Source organism: Pteropus medius, unplaced genomic scaffold (genome assembly GCF_902729225.1).
Source record: "Pteropus medius unplaced genomic scaffold, Ma_sr-lr_union100, whole genome shotgun sequence".
Classification (NCBI taxonomy): domain Eukaryota; kingdom Metazoa; phylum Chordata; class Mammalia; order Chiroptera; family Pteropodidae; genus Pteropus; species Pteropus medius.
Window position 1 is genome coordinate 6,550,986 of NW_024344378.1, and position 14,475 is coordinate 6,565,460.

General features: G+C 43.1%; 1 protein-coding gene across 14 annotated transcripts in view; it reads left to right on the forward strand.

The window, feature by feature from the left end:
• The window catches only part of CELF2 (CUGBP Elav-like family member 2), a 473,931-nt gene that overhangs the window by 331,952 nt on the left and 127,504 nt on the right, over positions 1–14,475 (forward strand). The window lies entirely within an intron of this gene.

The window sequence follows — 14,475 nt, forward strand, 5'->3', positions numbered from 1 at the left end:
GAGCCAAAATCAAAGAATGAAAGAAATGACTTAAGGCCGCTTCTAACCGTTTTGTTTTCTTCTGTCCGGGAGACATCAACTGGTCCCCAGTCGCCTCGTCCCCGGTAGATCTGCATTTCTGGAATTAAAGTATCAAAAGAATAAAGAAAACAGGCTCTGGACAAAAGGAGGTCAGACTTCTTGGTAGAAATTGAACGTGAAAAATAAACCCCGGGCTTTGTGGCTTATGTCTGTTGGAATTCCTCCAACACATATTAATAGGTTGACTGAAAGAGCTAAGTCTAGGGGATCCCACAGGGTGCATTTTCCACTGGCGCATCGATAGCTGGCCTGCCTAGAGGTCTTAGTCGCCTTCTGACCCCGCATCCAGTGAGCTTGCCCCACGTTGAAGATGCTCCGCCCTCAGTTACACAATGGTACCACTCTGGGGTACCAGCCTGTGGGTCATTATGGAACCAGTCTTTGGAAATGAGCGGTCCCATTTTCTCACCAGAAAGAGAGGTGTTTTCCGTGGGCGATGCCGTCAGCTACTCTGCCACACGGAGGCATTGCCTGGGAACTGGCCTAGCGTGACCTGCCGTCCCTTACTTCTACTCCGCAGGCCCCAGACAGTCAGGCAGTCAAGTTGCAAGGTTTACATGCTCTCTTCTTCAGGTGTTGCCTATAATTAAAATTTAAAATCAACCCTAGCTGAGTTACATTTTAGAAGTGTTCAGAATATTAGCATTAAAAAATATAAATAAAATCATTACACACCTTTTGAAGAAGTTCACAATCTGTAATAATCCCAACCCCAGTAAAGGATGCAATGCCGCTAGGACACTTAGTGCCGTTTTTCTTATCTCACGTTCGTGGATTCCGAAAAGACTGAATTTTTATCCTTGGTCATATGGCCCCCCAGATGCTTACAAGATTTAGCCTTGACTTCTTAGGTTCTTTGTTCCTTGTCCAAATTCCACAGGTCCTCAGACCATCCATTCTCATGTTTTGTTTTTCAATATCTGCCCAAACCTCTTACTCGATCAACTCTCTCTCCAGTCAGACATGTGCGGGTCACACTCTACCACCACGAATAAATGCAGACCGATCATCGTGATCTTCACAACCATTGCAAGTGAAAAGGGGGTGAGAAAAGAATTGGTCAAATGGGAAAAAGCAGAAACTAAGCTAAAATAATATGATTTAGAAACAGATTGATACAGGCTTGTAGGCTCTGGTAGTAGAAATGATGGACGATGGTACGTTGGCTTTCAGGACAGTTGGTCAAGAGAATTGAAAATGTTCCGACCCATACTGTGAAATTCAGTGGAAAATCAGTTAGACATTAGGTATCACACTAGAGAAATTTGCAGCGAACTAGACCAAGCAAATGTGTTAAAGAGTCAGGTTCTTCAAATGCATGAAGATATTTTCAAGGCTGCGTTGGTGAGCACGTGTGACGGAGAAAGGAACCCACAAAAAAGGCATATGTGGAATGGTGGATTGTGATGCACTTGGATTTCACAAGGCCTCTTTTTTTGCTGAGTCACGTAGACAGACACATAGGTAGCAAACAAAAAAGGCAGGTTTTGCTGTAAATGGGAAAGGGAGCTCGTTAGCTGAATGTGGGCAGGTTATAATGGTAAGAAACTAATGGGTCTAGGAGAATGGGGATGACAATTGAAACCCTGCAGGAATTGGTATTAGGATCAATATTTCCCACTCTCTATGTAAATGACCGAGAAAGATGTCCCTGATCCAGTATTCACGTTCTGGCATTAATTCAAATTGGAGAAACCAAATTGGAAAAATACACTCTCGACAGTGATCAGTTTGAAACATAAAGGAATGTAACTTCTCAATTTCCATTAGAGGACCATAAATTGGAATTCAAGAAATAAATTAAAAGATCGAAAGAGATTATCCACTCATCACACTCCTTAAATGACCCAGAATCTGATCATTATAAAATATATTGAGATATATTAGGCCTCTGCAGGACAAGTTCACAGCCTAACCTGCGTGCGGATCAAGACCCATCTCTTCAGAGACATCTTCACTGTTGTCTCTGGTCATAGTGTCTTGCCGGCTAAGTCCATGAAATACTGCTTCTTTGTTGCCTTTTTAGTTTAAGATGAAAAAAATAAAAAATGCTTCCCAAATTTTTATAGTTTGGTGGAAACCGTATCCTAGACATGTAGAGAGACATGATCATAAGGAGGGTGAGGTGCCTAAGAAACGAGGCGTCTGGCAAACTAATGGTCAAAATGGCCCCTACATGGTGAATGTTACAAATGAAGAGAGCAGACACCAAGTGTCAAAGAACAGGTAATTCGCCACTTATCACAGAGCGCTTTTCACTCCTATGTAGGCCACCATGCCCAGAGTTATGAGACATTATTGAAGACATATCAAGGCGACGGAGGCGTTCTAAGGGAGAGCAGCATGAATCTCAAAAGGTCCAGGAAGGTGAGCCTAGATGGAGAGGTCCCAGAGGTTAACTTAAAAGGCTTGAGAGCCTTGAGTGGCAAGAATGAAAAGGGGTAAAAGGCTGTGGCTAAACATAAAAAGAGGGATTGTGCTCTCCAAAAAAAAAAAAAAAAAAAAGTTAGAAGAAAAAACGATTGAAGTTTTGAAGATGCTAAAGTGCAGCGAGGCTATAGATAGGTAAGCTCTTTCAATTAAGGCTGAACCCCAGGATTCTGCTGCTTACGCTTAAACGGTTGGAGTGACAGGCAAAGTATAGAGTTTGAGTGAAACTTTTACACAGAGCAGGTGGTGAACTTAGAAGAAGTTAAGGAGATGGTGGCAGACAGCTAACTCTCAGTCTCCAAGAGTGGACCTCCGGCCAGCACTCCGATGAGACTTAATGCCTGGCTCTTCTTCTGTGACAGGGATTCGGGGAGCTTAGGGCAGCCTCGAAAGCCCTGGGTCCCATTTATTGTTGAACTTAATGTAGAACAGAAAAGGCGAAAGACGTGACCCAGAAAGCTAACAGCGTGTTTACCAAAGTGCCAGTCCTGTGGCAGTAAATATTTATCGGCGCCTACTGTGTGCGGGACGTGGCGCTTAGTGCTGAGACTATAAAGGTGAACAAGTCATGTTCGGTGCCCTAAAAGGAGAGAGGGAATTTTATGGCGTGAAAGAGAGGACTGCCATGAGTCCTTTAGAAACGTAGAGCCAGCTTCAGGCTAACGTTGTCCGTTTTGCGCGTGCGTACATGCGTGCGTACAGTTTCTGTTTTGGAAAATACACTCAGGAGGCCGCATGCTCAGAGGACCCTGTGACCTTTTTCCCGTCGGCATCATGCCTCATGTACCCGCTTTCCCCTTTCTCTTCAGTTCGAGTTTTCCTCCTCCTCCTTCCTGTAGGAGTTTAGGACAAGATGAGGCTGCAGTTTCACTAAATGAAGCTTTCCTAAGGTTCTCCACTAAAACTAAGGACACGCAGTCTGCAGCCCCGTTAGCATCTGTGACATTGACAGTGTGTCAGCTGGACCCCACTGCCCGCTTCCTGTATAGTGTTCGGCGCAGGGTCCTGAGAAGAAAGGCCGGCCCCTGCCTAATGGAGTTACATCCAGTTGACACTAAAGAGTGACCGATAGCCTTAATCCTCATGGGAGGTGTGTGCGTGCATACATGCGTGGACATGTGCACAACACACACACGTGCGTGTCTTAAACTTTGTGGTAGCCCAGAGTCAGTTTATGTCTTTGAATACCATTTCTTCATAAGGATGTGTCATTGCCTACATGGCAGACTTCTGAGGAATAAATTGTTTATAGATGATTCGATATAAATTGCCTCATGCACCACCTGGGGTATTGGTGGGAACGGAATAAAGGAGAGTCAGTCACACAAAGTAAATATAGTAGAAAAAGATGAAAAATTAGCCACAGCAGTTAACGGTGTCTTGATTTTGTAAATTACATCTATCAGGAAGGGTTATTTTTAAATGTTTGAGCATAGAAACCTAATGCTGCTTTTGCAACGTGTTTACTAGAAAGCGTTACACACAATTTGAATCGGCGTTCTACAGAGAGACGGGAGGACCTGGTAGAAAGAGGCAGAAGGACAGTCAATAAAAAACCGTGATCTCTGGGAGGACAGCGTCAAAGCTGGCAAAACAAATATTCAAAACTCAGAGACCGTGGAGGGCTTCCTAGAGGTTCCGATCCTCAGTAATTACCCAGAAGTCATGGTCCTAGCCTGCCTGGCCCTGAGGACCATGGAGTCCTTCAGGATTGTCATCCGGCTGGTTATCTTGCTTTGGCCGGATTTCCACGGACATTCCGTCACGACCGTAGGCCTCGCTGCACCGCCCAGCACGTTGGACTGCGTTTGCTGCTGGCCTAGCCTTTCTGTTTGGGTTTCTGCTGTGGTTTGCTTTCATCTTTGGCACACAGACCTTTCTCTGTGATTTGTTCGAAGTTGGCAAGTTGACTAAACTCCCATCGACAAGATGTTACTTTTGAGTTATTTTTTTAACGTTGATCTCAGGTCCCTCATTCTCTGTTACACAGCCTCTCGTATCACCAGCTACACTCGGTTTTGAAGATGGTCGATTGGCGTTCGAGCAGCATTCTTTGACCACAAAGGGTACGAAGTTCATGAACTTTCGTGGCGGGAAACTCTGGGCATGCTTAATTAACCATCCTCATGAACATCATTTCTACACAGAGACTAGTTCTTAATCCACCCTACACCCTACCCAGAACCACCACTAGTTTCAGAAGCCCATCCAGGGTAGCTCATTTTGGACACCGTATCGTTAAGATAATTATTAGAAGAGTCACAAATTTGTAAAGGAAGTGAGCCCACTGACATGAGCTTTTGTATACATTAACATCCCTCTCTCTATTAAAAAGAAAAAACCTATATTACTAAGGCATCCCTCATATGGGACTTACAGTCTGTTTAGTAAATAAATACCTTAGTAATTGATACCAACTCTGAATAGGTTTTCTTAACATATTATAATAGTTAATGGAACCTAATAAAGAAGTAGAGTTTTTATTTTTCACTTTCTATGTTGCTTCTTAAAGATTCCCTAAGTCAGGTTAGTTGGTGTTTATTTAGTCAGATATTCATTCATGTTTGCGTGTATGAATTTTATAAAAAAAAGAATGTTAGGTTATTAACGAAGATGTGAACTAACAAGTTTGCATGAGTTAAGAAAAATCGATGAAAAAACATTGCCTGATTTATACCCACCACTCCTGGGCAGGAGGCGTGTCTTCCCCACGAACTCCCGTCACCGAGGGAGGAAGCAGACCCACTTAGTTTCACGGTCTAGATTGAGTCAAGTAACCTCAACGACAAAACAGCAAATAGTGCGTTCGTTGTTTTAATCCTCTGGGGATGCTCACGTTGTCCAGGCAGATAAGACATTTAGTAGTAAAGGACCATTGTTCTTCCTCCTCCTCTTTAGGAGTCAACAATAACTTGTTCACTTGGAGTGAGAATGCTGATTAGCCTGAGAAAGGTCAGGGGGGATCTGTCTCTGCCTTCTCTGCCCCGAGCGGAGGGGAGTGGATGTGAGCGTACCAGGGGCAGCTGCTGCAATGTCTGTCAGTCCCAGAGGGGAGTCCGTATGTCCTGGTGGTAACAGAAGACACCCACTGTGTAGGTCGCTGAGCCTAAACCTAGTTTGGGAAAACATGGCTTCATGGTAGGGTGAATGAGGCAACATCTGGGAACTGCTTTGGGGCGCTTCGTAAGAGGTTGGGTGGATCAAGGATCCGAGTTCTCCTGTGAGAGCTGCTGCCATACTACCCGCCGTGACCCCTCAGCACGACCAAGTAAGCCACCCGGCTGGGCAGGACACGGCAGTGCGGCTTCCATGCCCAGTCCTGTCTCCTCTTTGCCAGGCAGGCTGCTGAGTGTGGCGCTCTCTTTGTGAAGTGGACATCTGTCTAATGGGAACTGGACTGTGACCACCAGTTCGTTTCACACAGGCCGCCATACAGCTGCCAGATGGCGATGGGTCTTAGCTATTGTGCAAGTCCAGGACGGCTTGCGCTTCCCTCTAGAGGTGGAAAACTGATGGGTCCCTCCACCGAGCCCACGTCCCTGCTGAGGCTGTGCCCCCAAGAGCCCAGGCTCTGCTCTAATCTCTTTGAAGGAAGAAAAAGACTTCAGAAAAGGTAATGAATAAATTAAAGACATTTTTTTTAATTGGGTCTTTTGGGTTTTCCTCTCTACCTAATTGTTCTCTAATCTGTGCTTAGGAGCACGGTGTTTAAGTGGGACATGTCAGGCTTCTACGCCACAGATTAAAAAACTCCAAAGCAAACGAAATCATGACAGCTTAAAGAGGTGAAAGGAAGAGCCCGCGTCCAATGGCAGAGTTTGATTGTTGGGCGCAGACTAATCAGTAGTTGGAGGCCCTGCCACCCGTCTTCAGGATGCCATGCCGATAAGGCCCAGGGGATGAGCGAGGGGCCCTCCTCTCTGTGGCTTTCCCCTTCTCCGCATTAGCTGGAGAGCTGTGTGAGCATATGTAAAACCATTGGTCGGATCGCCCTGGCAACACGAAATGCTGTGTTGACACATATTCCATCACATGTTTGCATTGAAAACGCTGTATTTTTAGAACACTTGAAAGCGAGGAAACCGTTAAGCCATATCACATCCTCCCTTGCTCTCTGGCCACTTCCCCCCTACCCCCAGAAAAGTCACCTCCCTTGTAGAGAAGAAGAACCTGAGACAAAGATTAAGTGATATTTTGAGCGAGGCTGGTAAGGCCAGGGAAAAGTGCTGATCTAGTCTTAAAAAATCTAACACATCCTTCGAGGTAATTTTTATAATGCTTCCACGTCTTTTACCTACACCATGTGGGTTCCATGTGACCTTAAATCTAAGCCGAAATATTGTATGTGGAGTTCAAAAGACAACCTAGTCTCTCCTTTACTCTCCCGGCATTCACGCAAAAATAGGCACAAAATACTGTCCTTTTTAAAAAGCCAAAGCCCCAGGCACTCTTTGAAAATCTTTTAGAATTTATAACACTTATTTTCATGAGTGTCTCTCATGTGAGTAGTTTAAATCACTTGTTAGAAGCCTTTTGTCATCTGTATGTCTAAAACTTCTTTCTGTGCCTAGCTCAGTGCCTGGCACAAAACAGACGTTCACAATTCACTGCGGATTGAGTGACTGAAGTCACCTCTGCTTATCCATTTTTACAGAGTTACTGCCGAGAGGCAGAGAGCAGCTTGCATTCATTTTTAGCACATGCGTTGAGACCCTTACCTGTCAGGCAGTGCGCAGTGTGCCGGAGATACAAAAAGCCGTAGCCCATGTCCACAGGGCGTGCAGTTTATTGGGGATGGGGTGGGGTGCACCAGAGCCGGGGCGAGGTGGGGCGGGGGAGAGTCTGTAATATTCTTTTTTTCCCTGAACACTCTCTGACCCCATAAAGGTTAGCAACAGCATGCACGATAGGGGGAAGGAACATGCGAGTTGTTCACCGTGTACAGCGTCCTGCCAGGTCCAGTAAGTCCTTACTTAACGGGCGGACGGGCTCTGCAACTTGAAGCGAAACGATGTCTAACAAAACCAGGAGTCACCGTGGGCTAATTGATAGAAACGAGAGTTAAGTCCTAGAGGGTCCCATTGGTGTTGGAAAGAAACGGTGCTGAACACAGCAGTGTTATTCGAGGTCCGGTTGTCCGTGCTAAAAATCAAGCCGTCAACTGGGAAAGCTTCCTAGGTGCTGGGGAAGGAAAGGCTGTCCCCACCCTCTGTCCTCAGCACTGACCCGAAACGAACGTTCACTCTGCTCCCCCTCCCCCCGCCCGCAAGTCATGTCCGGCGGCACCCCCAAAAACACGGGGCTGAGGCGTTTCTCAGGTGAGGCTGTTTATTAGCCCATTTTTAGAATTGGGGGCCAAAAGTGGCAGGGGGAGTGAAAGCATTGTATAAATTGTAACACTCTGTACGAACGTGAGGCGTGATGTTCAGGCGTGTGCTTTTCCTGGTGCGGGTTCACGTCCGTGCCGGGTCGAGCTCTGTGTACCCTTTGCGGACCACCGACGGGCCTGGACAGGTAGAGCCAGAAGGCGCGTGCGCAGTGGTCAGTTCAGGCCCCAGAGATGACACCTGGTTTCTGACCCGCCTCTCCCAGCGACTCCCGGTGTGTTACCTGACACTCCCGTGCCTCAGTGTCCTGACCTGCGAAACAAATAGGGTTGCCACACATACCGAATGAGACCGTTTATGCAGAGCCCTCAGAACAATGCCTGAAACGTAGCGGGGGCTTGTTTCTCCCAGTCTGCTCGAGGTGAGAAAACTGGAGGACAGAGAGGTTAGGGGAGCCATCACGGTCTAACAGTGACCCCCAGCAGCGCCTCTGCCTGCAGCCCGTACCCTCACAAAGTGGCCTTTCGCAAAAGCAGGGCGAGTTCTCGGTGGTATTGACAACAGCACCCACCACAGCTACTAATATTCGTATGGGATACTTGCTGTGTGCCAGGTCCTACACAAAGGGGTGACTATGTAATATCTTATTAGAGCATGTGGCTTCTCAAAAAATTGCAGCCACCTCTCACGATGCACAGTGCTTTCTGCGTCATGCTGTCGTTGGGTATGTACCGGTCTTGAACTCGAAGCTTCTTGCAGTCGGGGGCTGTGGTAGTCAGTCGGTATACCTTACAGAACCTTGTAGAAATTAATGCAGCGCCTTAAAAACTGTAATAAATATTGGCTGAGTGAGTAAATCCAGAACACTCAAGAGAAAGGATATTTTTTCCACCAGTTTATTCTCCCTTCTCTTATTTTTGTTTTCATGGCACGTTGAGAGAGGGCCCCATTGCACGCCTGGTTTTGAATCAGCTGCTGGGCACTCTATGGAGCATGAAGAAATATTGTTTCAACTGCAGCAGCGGAAGTAAGAGAATCATTTTAGGGTGTCACTGTAGTGTGAAAGTTTGACATTTAAAATAAGGAAGGAGGAAAACAGTTCCCTCTGTAGTCGGAGGCCTCTCAGCAGCGGGCTCACCTGAAGCCCCGCCAGACCGAACAGATGTTTCCTCTGGCTCTGGGGTGAGAAACCACGCTGGCATCACGGGCGCCATTGCGCTCCGGCGGGACCGACGTGGCGGGGAGCGGGGCAGCGGGCAGAGAGACCCACTCGCAGGTCTTCGCGCTTCCGGTGTCTCAGAGCCTGTGCTGCACGTGGCCTTTCCCATCGAGCGTTCTATACGGCCCTTTATCCGCTTCGTGCCGACACACACGACGAGAGCTCCACTCAGCTGAGCGCGTATTTGGAAGCCTGCGAGAGGAGGGCCCGATCTCTCCTTGTGATCCGAGAAACTCCCTCAAGGGCACGTGGAGGTGAATGGAACTCTTCTGGACTCGGGTTTTCTCCCTTCAGGGACTTAGCTGCCAGCACAGGAAAATGTGTCCATCCAAGGGAACGAGGGAGGGACAGGAAGTGGGAAGTGTGGCGACGAGGCCGCAGGCTGTGGCTCCGGCCGCTCACTCCTAGGCTCCGGTTTGAAACTGCCCCCTGCCGTGAGGTGTTCTGCCAGCGTCCGTAACGCTTAAAACTTGAGCTCGGCGTCTCTGCCCTTGGTCGTCCTGCTGCTGTTCGTCGGTGCTGCCACCTTCCTTCCTGTCAGCCAGTCTCCAGACCTTGGTGACACCTGACTCCTGCCTTCCCTGGCCCTCACATCTGAACCTTTTTACCATTCCTGCTGCCACTACCATTAGGACCTCTTTCTTTGGATATTGCAAGTAGCCTTTCAGATGGTCTTGTCTTCTTAACAGCTTCATCGAGGCACAATTAATATACGATAAATTTCACATACTAAAAGTGTAAAATTTGGTCAGTTGCACCACATGTCTACACCTCTGAACCCCATCACCATGATCAAAATAACAAACATATCCATCAGCCCTAAAGATTTCCTCGTTTTCCTTCATAATCCCTTCCTCCTCCTCACCCCTACTGACCTGCTTTCTGTCACTGTGAGTTTCCATTTCCTAGAATTTCATAAAACTAAAAGTCAGACAGCCACATGCCCTTTTTTTTTTTTTTTTGGTGGGGGGCGGGGGATGGTGACTTCTTCACTCAGCATAATTATTTCAAGATTCAGTGTTAGTAGTTCATGTACATCAGTAGTTTTAATCTCTGAGTGGTATTCCATTAAATGGATATACTGCAGTTTATTACTTCTGGTCATAAGCATTTGGGTCGTTTCTAGGTCTTCACTATGAACAAATAAAGCTGCTATAAACATTCATGTATTTATATGCTTTTTTTTCTCTCTCTCTCTTAGCTATAACCATTTAGGGATTAGACTGTTTGAATCATGGTAGGTGTATATTTAACTTTTTAAATAACCGCCAGACTGTTTTCTAAAGCAGTCAGCAGTGTAGTAGTTTCAATTTCTCCACATCCTCACGGACTCTCGGTGCAATCGGCGTATTTCATATTACCCATTTAGGTGTACAGTGGTGTATATCCCTGTGGCTTTCATTTTCGTATAACTGAAGAAGGTATGCAGGTGCTTGTTGACACCTGTATATCTTCTCTGGTGGAATGTCTGTTCAGATCTTTTGCCAATTTTTTAACTGGGTTTTTTCCTTAGCGTTGAGTTTTGAGAATTCCTGACATACTCTGTATTCCAGTCCTTTATCGGATACATGTTTGCCAGTATTTGCTGCCAGTCTGTGTTGTCTTTTCATCTTCTTAACAGTGTCTTTTAAAAAGCAGAAGTTTTTAATTTTGATTAAATCTTTCATTTTTTTGCCAAAGAAAACTTAACATAGTCACACACACACACCACCACACACACACACACACACACACGCACATTAGTTTTACTTTTTTCTAATATAGGTACTTTTTTTTTCTCGCCCGATTGCCCTAGCTAAAACTTCCAGGACCAAGTTGTAAAACCCCTAGATCTGAGTAGAAAATTATTCTGTCTTTTATCATTAAGTATGATGTAAACTGGGTTTTCCACAGATGCCCTTAATTAAATTGAGGACATTTCCCTCTATTTTTATTTTGCTGAGAATTATCATCAGGAATGGCTGTTGGCTTTTGTCAAGTGCTTTTTCTTCATCGACTAAGATGATTATGTGGTTTTCTTTTCATAAATATGGTGACTCACATCGATTGATTTTTTACTGTTAAAAGAGCTTTGCATTGCTGAGAGACAAACCCCACTTTATTATGATGTACAGTCCTTATGTTATTGGACTCTATATTTGCTTAAATTTTATGCAGAATTTTTGCATCTGTGTTCAGGAGGAGTATAGTTATATAGCTTCCTTCTAATTTCTTTCGCTGAATTTGGTTGAATGTAATCCTGGCCTCGTAATTGATTTGTGAAGTATTTCCTCCTCTTCAATGTCCTGGAAAAGTTTATATTAAGTTATATGATTCCTTAAATGTTGAGTAGAGATCATCGCATAAGTCATCCTGGGCCCGGGTTTTCTTTCTTTAAGCACAAATTCAATCTCTAGTACACACATACCTGTTCTCTTTAGTACATACATACTTGTACGTACTAAATATTTGTACATATGTACCTATATTTCCTTGTAGGTCTGTTCAGGTTATTTCTTCTTGAGTTTCTCTCCTTTAGAAAATGTTTGTTTCATCTAAATGGTCACATTTATTGGCATAAAGCTGAATATACTGTTCTCCTTTTATTCCTTTAATATCTATAGAATACGTAGTGATGTCATCTCTCTCATTCCTGAGGTTGAAAATTTGTGCCTTTTCTCTTTTTTTTACCCTTTCAGCTGGCTATAAGTGTCTCAATTTTATTTGCTCAAAAAACTAGCCTGTGGTTTTATTGATTTTCTTTATTGTTTTTGTTTTTATTTCTATTGATTTCTACTTTGATTTTTATTCTTTTGCTTCCGTTGGGTTCCAGTTGCTCTCATTTTTTAGTTCTTAAGGTGGAAGCTGAGGTCATTGATTTGAAATTTTCTTTTCTCATGTGCGTATTTAATAATATACACTTACCCCTAAGTAGTGCTTTGCCTACATCCCACAAATTCTGATATATTGTGGTATTATTTTCATTTTTATTTCATTCAGTTTGAAATACTTTCTAATTTTTTTGATTTCTTCATTCACCGTGGTGTTTCTAAGCACGCCGTTTAGTTTCTAAATATTTGAAGATCCTCCAGAGATTTTTCTATTATTGATTTCTAATCTAATTTCATTGTAGTCAGAGACTAGAACATACCTTGAATGTACTTGAAAGCTTTTAAATTTATTGAGAATTGTCCGATGCCCCATAATTTGGTCTGTCTTGGTAAATGTTCCATGTGTGCTTGAAAAAGATATGTCCTGCTTTTCGTAGACTGGGTGTTGTGCAGATGTCAATTTGGTTGATAGTGTGGTGCAAATCTGTGTTGTCATTGATTTTCTATATACTCGTCCTATCAATTACTGAAAAAGGCTATTGAAATCTCCAAATATTACTATGAATTTTCCTATTCATTCTTGCAGTTCTATTAGTTTTTGCTTTATGAATTTTAAAGTTTGTTATTTGGTATATAAATGTTTAGAATTTTTGAGCCCTCTTTATTATTTTGAAACGATCTTTATTTCTAGTGTTATCCTTTACTTTAAAATCTACTTTATTAATGCTACTATAGGCATTCATGGTTCCTTTGTTTTTTAATGTTACAATAGATTGTCCCTTCTTTCGCCTTTAACCTACTGTATTTTCATATGTAAAGTGCATTTCTTGTAGACAGCAAACAGTTGGGTCTTCTTTTTAAATCACCGTCACAAGTTCTAGCTTTTATTATTAAATTTATTAGGGTGACATTAGTTACTAAAATTACATAGGTTTCAAGTGCACAATTCGTTAATACATCATATGTGTATTGCATCGTGTGTTCACCACCCAAAGTCACCATGTGTGTGACCCCCTTTACCCTCATCTGCCTTCCCACTCGGCTCCCTTCCCTTGGTAACCGCCAAACTGTCGTCTTCCGTCGCCATATGTGTGACCCCCTTTCGTTCCTTGCTTTCAGTTTTATATCCCACATATGAGTGAAATCATATAGCTCTCAACTTTTTCTCTCTGACTTATTTCGTTCAGCATGCTAGATAATCTCAAGATCCACCCATGTTGTCGCAAATGACAGTATTTCATCTTTTCTTATGGCTGAGTAATATTCCATTGTATACATGTACCACATCTTGTTCCAAACATCTAGTGAGGGGTCCTGTGGTTGTTTCCGTGTGTTGGCCGTCGTGAATAATGCTGCTATGGAAGTTCCACCTTTTAATTGAAGTTTTTACATAATGAACATTTCATGTGATTGTTGATAAAGTTGGGTGTAGGTCTGTCGTTTCACTGTTTGCTTTTTGTTTCTCGCTTATGTTCTTTATTCTTTTTTTCTGCTTAATCAAGATTATTTTTTATTCCATTTTCTCTCCTCTATTGGCTAATTAGCTGTAAAATTCTTTTGTTATCTTAGGAGTAGCCTTAGGATTTATAGTATTTATCTTTACCTTATTTCAGTTCACCTCCAAATGATGGTGCACAACTTCAAATATGGTTTGAGACTTTTACAGTCATGAACTTCTATTTTTTCCCTGCCAGACTTCATTCTGTTATTATCATACATTTCACTTTTCCATATATTGTAAACCCCACAATACATAATTATAACTTTTATTCAGGTGGCCAAATTTATTTTAAAGAGATTTAATAAGAAAAATATCTTACATATTTACCCATGTAGTTAGTATTTCTGGTACTCTCCATTCCTCTGTGTAGATGCCAGTTTCTTTCTGGTACCATTTTCTGATGAAGGACTTTCATTAACACTGCTTAGAGAATAAATCATCCGTTGGTGAATTCTTTCACCTTTTATATGGCTAAAATCATTTGTCTTGCCTGTTTTTTAAACACATTTTCACTGGGTATAGAATTCTAAGTTGACAGGCTTTTTTTTTCCTTTCCATATTTCATTTATATTTATTTTTCATTTTTTTCAGTACTTTTGAGATTTGACATATCATGTTGCATTGATTTTATGTGTACTTGATGATTCGATATATGTATATATTGCAAAACGATTGCCACAGTAAGTTTAGTTAACATCCATCATCTCACATAGTTACTGTTTTTTATTGTTGTTGTTGTCGTGAGCACTTTTAAAAATTTACTCTTACCAACTTTCACAAACACATTAACAGTATTGTTAACTGCAGACACCCCGTTGTACAGGACTGACTTGTCTTCTAACTGAAAGTTTGTACCTGTGACCACCTGCACCTGTTTCACCTGCCACCGCCCTATCCCCTGCCTTTGGCAACCACCAGCCTATGCTCTGTATCTATGAGTTTGTTTCTTTCCGCTACTTTCAAGATCTACTTACTATCTTCTCACTTTTTTTTTTTGTTCCTGCTAAAAAATTTGAAATCATTCTTATCTTTGTTTCTCTATATGTGTCTTGTCTTTTCTCAGTCTGCTTATAAGATTTTCTCCTAATCAGTAAGTTTAAACAATTT